Source organism: Octopus sinensis, linkage group LG6, assembly GCF_006345805.1.
Source record: "Octopus sinensis linkage group LG6, ASM634580v1, whole genome shotgun sequence".
In the NCBI taxonomy this organism is placed as follows: Eukaryota; Metazoa; Mollusca; class Cephalopoda; order Octopoda; family Octopodidae; genus Octopus; species Octopus sinensis.
The window spans coordinates 95,184,366-95,194,365 of NC_043002.1; the positions used below are offsets into that span (position 1 = coordinate 95,184,366).

The 10,000-nt window shown below is 32.8% G+C and overlaps 1 protein-coding gene across 2 annotated transcripts in view; it reads left to right on the top strand.

The window, feature by feature from the left end:
- LOC115212942 (protein-tyrosine sulfotransferase 1) overlaps positions 1–10,000 on the top strand; it is a 570,511-nt gene that overhangs the window by 382,711 nt on the left and 177,800 nt on the right. Inside the window, exon 1 of one of the 2 annotated variants that reach the window (XM_029781787.2) lies at positions 4,086–4,604. The exons of the other annotated variant lie outside the window; for it this stretch is intronic. The gene's annotated coding sequence lies outside the window, so the exon portion shown is untranslated. Of the gene's footprint in view, positions 1–4,085; positions 4,605–10,000 lie in introns of those variants that run through there. 2 annotated transcript variants of the gene reach the window in all.

A 10,000-nucleotide genomic window follows, 5' to 3' on the forward strand; every position in this document is an offset into this window, starting at 1 on the left:
TTCCACAGAGTTCCGACCATGTTTGAATTCACGATGCCAGCGTTTTACAAGGTCATATGATGGGGCATCATCACCATAAGTTACTTTCATTTCATCAAAAGTCTCCCGTGGTGTGCGTCCTTTCAAATACAAAAACCGGATCACTGCTTGACACTCAACAGGCTCCATTTCACACTTGACTTGGTTCAAACACCTGTAAATCAGAAACCACAATTAATTCAGAGCTGTAATTTGCCACTTACTCTATAGAGATATAAATGATTGCACATGCAAAATTTCAGCTGGATCAAACACCTGCAAGTGGGTCAGAGGCATTACTTATTGAACGTCCCTCGTAGATATATAGGTAGATAGGTATGTAAAACAGGCTTAGGCAAGGTTGTGTAGTTTAGAACATTACTTCCCAACTATGTTGTTCATGGTTCAATCCCATTGCCCCCTCATCAAGTCCTTTGTGCTCTCTCTCACTCTCGGGGTCAACGAATACCCTTTAAATGGATTCGTACACAGACACAGAAAGAAGCTTATTGTATGAATATATGTATTCATGTGTATGTGTATGCATGTTTGTATTTCCACCCTCGCTTTGACATCATGTAATGGTTGTACATAAGCCTCAAAGTCAAACAAGCAAATTTGTTCATTTCTGGTTTTCCATGGAAAAGCTATTTGACCATGGAAAAACATTACCCTACTTGGAAACAGATGAGAGTTGGCAATAGGAAGAGCATCCAGCTATAGAAATCTGCTTCAACAAATCCCACCTGATTCATGCAAGCATGGAAAAACAGGTATTAAATAACAATGATATATGTATATATATGTACAAGAGGGTGCTGGAAAGTTCTTTGCTTTAAGGGTATCACGAAAGGTTTGGCTGGTGGCCCAATTTTCCGAGTTCTTTTACAGAGTTTAGAAAAACGGAAGGACTGCTGCAATAAGTGTGTGAATCTGAGTGGGGAATATGTTGAATAAAATCATAATTAACTGACCCTCTTATATATTTTTTTTTGTCTTAAGCGAGGAACTTTTCAGCAGCCCCTCATGTATATATATATATATATATATATATATATATACACACAGATACATACACATATATATATATATATATATTATATATATACAGATACATACATAATACTATATATATATATGATAGATAGATACATACATATATACTATATATATATTGATAGATAGATACATACATATACATACATATATATATTGATGATAGATATACATATATATATATATTATATATATATATATATATATATATATATATATATATATATATATATATATATATACCGGAGTAACACATAAATGTGAAACAAGGTGGAAAAAAGAGTACTCAAATACCAGTGGTAGAGTAATATGCTTTATTCAAAGCAGCAGAAAATTCAACATGTTGAATTTTCTGTGCTTTGAATAAAGTATATATATTATATATACATACACACACATATATATATATATATATATATATATATATATACATACACACATATTTTATACATACATACATATATTTATATATATATATATATACATACACACATATTATACATACATACATATATATACATATGTATATATGTATATTTACACAAATACACACATATATAATATATACATTGTACAAATATACAGATATGTACAGGAACACACACATACATTCATACACAGAGATACTTTTCAGCAGCCCTCATATATGCGCGTGTGTGTGTATAGACACACACATACATAATTATGTTTTATATTTATGTGTGTATCTGTGTGTGTTTATCGTTACAGGTGTAAACCAGTGTGTCAAGTTGCATCGCTTTAATTTCAAAAATGTAACTTAACAATTCTCTATATTTATCAAGTTAACATATCCACCACACTGCAAAATGCTCTGGGATTGGTAACATCAAGTAAAATTCAGAGATGGCTGTTATCCAGTGACTGAATCCAATTACCAGAGTACTTAATACAAGAATTTGCAAACTATTTTGTCCAAGAATACAACTTAACCCTTTAGTGTTCTGATTATTCTATCAAACATAATCCTTATTAATTCACATTGATTTGAATTAATCATGCATTATCTCATATCTTCAAGATCTTGATGGTGTAATTACCTAATGTAGAATAACATTGTTGGGGAGGTGTGAGAGCCTGGATCTGGTCAGTTTGAACATAAAACAGATTAAATATTTAGGCTGGATATGGCCGGTTTAAATACTAAAGGGTTAATTTCTTCAGTGGGATGTCACATTCACAAACTTGTAAAAATTTTGCTACCTCGATGTCATTTAGTAATTCAAAGTTTAAAATCTAACCTAACAACAGACAATGTTATTTGAAATACTTTGAATACTTCGAACACTGGTCAGGTGCTTTGCTAAATAAGCATTTATGTGTGTGTGTGTGTTTATCCAGAGCTTACAATTCTAATTAACCCAATACGAATCAATGCAATAAATTAACTTAGCCATTTGTTAATTGGGATCTTTTCGGTTTGAATGGCAGTTTTTTCTAGCGGTGTCATATGAAATTGTCACCCATAATTATGACCCTAGTATCGATCTATTGCATTTCAATCTGTTTTAGGGTTAGGGGTGGGGGGGAAGGGTATCTTTTTTTCTTCACAAATGTAAATAAACCCAATCTGTTTCTTAAACGAGGGACATATTCATATGGCACAGAATGTTTTTACCTCAATAGACGTCATTGATTGGTTGAAATTGCAGAAATTGAAGAAAAAAAAACAACAAATATCTTACAAACCATAGAATTTTTTCAATAAAGCCAAGAGAAAAAGATGTTTTATAAACACATTCTACACCAGTATACGAAGTTTAAAATTTTTCAGTTACCTAAAAATTATGTTAAAAACTGCCGTTCAAACCGAAAATATCCGTTAATTGAATTATTTTTGATTTAAAACATTTTTTCTTTGCTTTCAGTTTTTTTTTTGGGGGGGGGGGGGGAATTACCCAGTATTTCTGTTTATTTATTTACCTTTTATTGTTTACTTGCTTCAGTCACCTTGGAGAATTTCTTTAGTCAAATTGACCCCACTACTTGATACTTATTCTGTTGGTCTCTTGCCAAATTGCTAAGTAATGGGGTTGTAGACGCACCAGCACCAGTTGTCAAGCAGTGGTGGGGGACAAACACACACATGACAGGCTTCTTTCAGTTTCCATCTACCAAATTCACTCACACAGCTTTGGTTGGTGTGAGGCTATAGTAGAAGACACTTGCCCAAGGTGTCATACAGTGGGAGTGAACCTGGAACCATGTGGTTTGGAAACAAGCTTCTTACTACATGCCCATATCTGCAACTATTTTATTATTTATTTATATTTTTATCTCATAATCTGAGTTATTATCAAAGTTGTAAATATAAGAAGTTTGTATCTAGTGTGGTAAATAGATTATTGACTATAAAACAGGGTGTCCAGATATGGCATAGCTAATCAGTCAGGACATTATTAGTACAAAACCTATTACTCTAGGAAATAACATTCCATTATTTTAGGTGCCCAGTTGATTTAATTGTCACTTTAATTACTTGTGCATAAATTTCTAGTCCATATATTTTCTTTGATAAAACAATATAAACAAACTTCCATCATGTGTTATGATTTGAAGGCTATGACAACCATAATTATTTCGTCAGGGTATTTCCCAGGTGTTCTTTAAAGAGTACTTGGTTGTTTGGCATACTTTCAGCTGTCCCCTTCCCTATACCCCTACCTTTAAATACAAGCAGAGTATTTATAAAGGTTGTGGATTTCATTTCCTCTAAATTTTTCTCTCTTTCCTCAGCTGCACCAACTAGCCTTGTTACCTGCCCTGTCAAGAAAAGAAATCCTTCACATTCTTGTCCCATGATAGCTTTCCTGCTAGCTTTCCTGCTCTTTTATTCTTTTTAACTATTTTTCTTCCTTCTACAGTATATTTAAAGCCTCTTGCTAACCACATGCACAGATTAAAGTGCACTGTATCCAGCTGTTTTTTTTCCCTCTGTTGTGCAACTCCTGATTGGATTGGTACCACTACAACCACTACTATCACTACTACAAGTATTACTGCTGCTGCCGTAGCAAGCTTACTTGTAGTTGCAGTTGTGGTGATCACCGCTGCGATGTGGTGGTTGTGTCATCAACAATACCATTATATTGGCACTGCTAGTGTTGGACTGATGCTGCTGAAAGTAATAGCAATATCTCATCATTATTCTCAGCAGAAATGTCCGTAGTAGGAAACATTGAATAGAATATTTCTTCTTTAGTGTATTACCACTGTCATCATTCTTCGAATGTATCAGCCGGCTTGTTTATTATTACCGGGCATTGCATGAATACAGCAGTAATCATCAATCAACACTTGCTTTTTGTTTTGTTTCAGTATTTTTTCCTGTTTTTCTTTTCTTTTCTTTTTTTTTTTGCTTTTTTTTTCTCTCTCTAAACATTCCATTTAGTCATGTAATTCCTTTTTAAAAATCCATATGACTACTACTTATGCATTCAAGTGTGTTTTTAAACACCTTACTGAAATGTGTGTTGAACAAATGAATTATAAAAATGATCTTACAATTCTGAGTAAGTAAACCTTATTCTGCTTATATTTTGATGATTGTGTATTTTGGGTTATATTACTAACTTTTCATCTGAAAATAATTGTTAGTGTTATTAACTGTTAACTTTCTTTTAATAGCACTTACTAACTTTATTATTTTAGATAATAGTAATTGATGTTTCAAGCTATTAATTAAATTCATGTTATAACTTATTACTATCAATTTCGTCTTACTCATTTGGAATTTCTTTACATTTTACTTTGATATTGTGTTTTTGTTATTTATTTTAACAGCTTTGTTTTACTTCTTCAACTTTTTTTGTCTCAAAATAGACTTGATATTAGTTGAAATATTATATATATCATAAAGGAAAAAGATATTAATGAAACAGCGAGAGGTATTATATCATACGGATAAAAGATTTCATATAAATATTAGTTCCACATTTTCCTTTAATTATTCCAAGACTTTCAAAACATGAATTTTTTTTATGCCATTGAAAAACTCCTTGCAAAAGTTCTTAATTACTTTAAAATGACTTGTAGAAAACTATTATATTTTAGAATAATACCAAGCCTAAGAAACAGTCTCACATCTCATGAATCAATTCATAAACATTCATTTTTTTCTTATGTTACACACAGTCATTCTCCACTTTTATGTATGTGTATACAAGTATATACATACACATATACACACACTACATTACATTTCCACTTTTGTACAATATTTGTCTTGACACCAGCATGAAATTCAAAACGTTTTTAATTTCATTGCTATACATTGACATGATTATTTAATAAGATTGAATAGAAGCTTTTAATTTTTGTTGCTTTCTTTTTGTTTCATTTTGTGGTGGTTAGGGATACTGGAGGTAATATGGCATCAATTTGTATTTGGCATTATTTTATATCTATTTATTAATTTACCATAAATTACCACTAAAATGAAAGTATTACTACTTTCTATATCTATATGAATTTATATCAGCTAATCTTCTAACTCCTCTTCTTTACATAAAGTATTTTCCAAGTTCCAATCAAAACTTATATCAACTATATCAGTCACACTATTCTATATGTTGCCATTATTCCGATGCTAATGCTTAGAAAAAAAAACTGTTTCTGTTATTATATATTTATTGGCAATATGGTAACATTGGTTCTTTAATATACTACTTTAATCCACTAAAGTTTCATTATTTTTCTTTAATTCTATTAGTTTTTTACAGAAATCTAATGTTTTCATCAATACTCTCTAATATTTTAAACAATTAAAATTAAATATATATTAGATGTGTGTACAGAGTAAACATACATACATACATACATACATACATACATACATATATATATATATTCATATGATAGTTTATAACAGGAGTACAAGACCTCAAATTTTCAGGACAGGACATAGTTAATTAAATCGACTATGATTAAATTGGACTGTATTGTATTGACCATAGAAGCATGAAAGCCAAGCTAACTTCAGTGAGGTTTGAACTCAGAATGTAATGTGACATTTTGACTTTCTGCTGTTTCTGCCAATTCACAGCCTTGTTACATATGAAATATTGAAAACATTTCAAATTTATTAAAAAGTACCAATAAATAACACCTGTCTTTTATATTTTACATTACAATTGACTTGTAATTATCTTGTCGGCTATATCGTAAGAAATAACAATAGCCTCTTGGCTTAATCATCGTGGCTGTCAAGTTCTCATCTATTTCTAATGGTTTCTTGCTAAAGTAATTCATATTTTTACCCTACAGATATGCTTCTGAGTACTAAATTAGGGTTGTTAACTATTATTCCAAGCAAGCAAAGAAAAGAAATTAGGAACTCATTTATTTTCTAAAATATACATGTTATATAAAGTGTAAAAATACAATATGCATGTGCTTGTGTGTGGGATAATGTGTGCTTCTGTATGTGCATGTGTGGGTTTATTTACATGTGTGGGTGGGTTTTTGAATGTATGTGTCTATGCATGTGGGTTTATGTATGTGTGTGGGTGTATGTTATATACACACACACACACACACGTATATATATATAAGAATATGTTTGTGTATTTAACTGTACATAATTACCCATATGCATTTATGTGTGTGTATGTATATATATGTGTGTGTGTGTGTGTGTGTATGCATATAAGTGTGTGCTTGTGTGCAAGTATGTATGTATATATACATACATGAATCTGTATATGTACATATACGTAGCATATGATGCGTGTGTGTATTTACACATATACACACAAACACACATACACACACACGTGTGTGTGTATATACATAATGTGCATATGTAATTTCATTCTTCCATGTTTTGGACTGCGGCCTTGCTGGGGCACCATACTCATTTTTTTTTTCTGTAATCAATCAGTTTTATAAGATAACTACACCACTACAAACAGTCAATTATTTGCTTAACCCTTTGTAGAATAAAGACATCCACCAATTGATGAATATGCTGTTTTGGAAATTTTGGTGGGTGGGAACAGGTTATATTTACCCCAGTACATGACTGGTATATGTTTTAGCAACCCTGAAAGGATGAGAGGCAAAGTCAACCCTAATGAGATTTGAACTCAGAAAAATCAGAATATAAAAGTCTATAAACTAAATATAACGCCAATCTACTATGTGCCTGTTATATAACTGGTATTTCTTTGAAACCTTCTGAGTGATTTAAAACTGAAACCAAAACTTTAATTCAGAGACATTTTGTACGAATTTAGACACTAAAAATATTCTGGTGTGCAAACATTCAGATATGGCATGGCTATGTGGTAAGAAGTTACCTTCCCAACCACATGGTACCAGGTTCAGTCCCATTGTGTGGCATCTTGGGAAAGTGTTTTCTACTATAGCCTCAAGCTGACCAAAGCCTTGTGGAAGGATTTGATAAACAGAAACTGAAAGATGTGTGTATACATACATACAAGGGGGTGCTGAAAAGTTTCTGGCTTTGAGTAAAAGAAGACAGGAGAATCAGTTCATGGTGATTTTATTAAACATATTTCCCTCTCAGATTCACACACTTATTACAGAGGTTCTTCAGATTTTTCTGAGCCCTGCAAAAGAACTTGGAACATTGCACCTCCAGTCAGGCCTTTCACAATATCCTTAAAGCCAGGAACTTTTTGACATTCCCTCATATGTGTGTGTGTGTGTGTGTTTTAGTGTTTGCCATCCATCACTGCTTGACAACTTTGTTGGTTTATTTACATTCCTATAACTTAGCAGTTTGGCAAAAAGAGATCTGGAAAAGGAGTAGGCTTAAAAAAACAAGTGCTGACATCAGATTGTTGAGCTAAACCCCACAATGTGATGCTCCAGCATGGCTGCAGTCCAGTGACTGCAGTAACAAATAAACGATAAAAAGATAAAACAAAACACATTCGATACAAGTTTGTTGAGGATTTTTTTGCACCGACTTTTGACAGATTTTGCTACAAAAAGAAAAGGTAGCCTTCCTCAGAAGGCTATCTAACTTCTTGAAAAGGAAAACCATTGGATAGCGTAGTCCCAGATGCACTTATGTATAAAATACTGTCTGATGATCACAGCTAGAATATTTGATCAGGGCTGACATAGAATTAAAAAAACAGCATAGTCTTGTGTGTTTTAATGCACATGTATTGTGTGTGTGTGTGTGTGTGTGTGATAATAGTTAGGATTCATAAAGTATTTGGTTGCTATGACACCACCAAATGACTGCAAGATCCCATGCCTTCGGGGAACTGTATGGCTGGGGTTCAGATTCAACATCAAAAGATAATGTAATATACATTAGCTAAGCTATTTCTATAGCTATCACCTCTGAAATGTACTCACCCGCCCCTGTGTCATACATGTATAATGGAGTATTACCTCTCTGTCATTCATATCTGTATACTTTGAGTACCACATCTACATAGTAGAGGTACTAAGTCTAGTTAACAATGACAGTTTATTTTAACTCTTCTCTACTTTACCTCTATACTGGGGTCCACCACCTCTCTGTGTTACCTAAGGGTACTGATTTTGTAAAATTTTAATACTTTGCGATAGAAGTTAAGAATAATCAGAACTGCATCCAGCAAAACTGTTAATTACCACTCCCATATAACAAAAAAAAAAAAAGATTGTGTGTGTGTGTGTGTCTGTCTGTTTGCTCAATTTGATTTATAGCTATGTATATCACGCACACATACAAGCCTGCATATATAGTTGAATACTAATCTGTGTATCTCTCTCTCTCTCTCTCTCTCTCTCTCTCTCTCTCTCTCTCTCTCTCTCCTCTCTCTCTCTCTCTATCTATCTATCTATCTATCTATTTGTCTACCTATCTATCTATCTATCTATCTGTTTGTCTACCTATCTATCTATCTATCTGTTTGTCTACCTATCTATCTATCTATTTGTCTATCTATCTATCTATCTATCTATTTGTCTACCTATCTATCTATCTATCTATCTATATATATATATATATATATATATATCAGTCTACCTATCTATCTACATGTCTATCAATTCATCTGTCTACCTCTCTGTCTGTCTATCTGTCTGTTTACTTATCTGCTCGCCTGTCTGTCCGCCTGCATATCTACCTATTTGCTTATCTGTCTACATTTTTATCTATATATGTATCTATTCATCTGTCTACTTATCTATCTGTCTCTCTGTCTACCTATCTGTCTGCCTGTCTGTCTTCCTATCTGCCTGCCTGTCTGTCTGCCTGTTTATCTCTCTATCACTAGAGTGATAGATAGATAGATAGATAGATAGATACACATAGATGGATGGATGGATAGATAGATAGATAGAGATAGATAGATAGACATAGAAAGATGGATAGATAGATAGATAGAGATAGATAGATAGACATAGAAAGATGGATAGATAGATAAACATAGATAGATAGATAGACAGACCTGTGAATGTGCATGACTATTGATATTCCACGCTTGACACTGCAGGAGCAAAACAGTAATAAAGTTGACATTCCGTGATGACATTATGATTGGTTGTGCTGTACTTTTAAAGACTTTAGGAATAAGAAAAAAAAAATATCGCTTACTTGAAAAAAAGTAAAGATGGCAATAGTAAGAACATGCCGCTGTAAAATTCTACCTCAAATAACCCTTTGCTTAATCTCTGGTAGCATTGAAAAATGACGTTAAATGAACAAACATACACATACATACACACACACGTGTGAGTGTGCATAGGTCTGTGTGTGTGTGTGTGTGTGTATATATATATATATATATATACAGAGAGAGGGGCTATGTGTGTGTTTCTATCTATGAATATGTATATATATATATGTGTGTGTGTGTGTATCATTGGCGATCTTTTTTCCTCCGTCTTCCCTTCCTTGGATCTTTCCTTTTTCTATGTTTCTGACGAAGAGCTCCGCTCG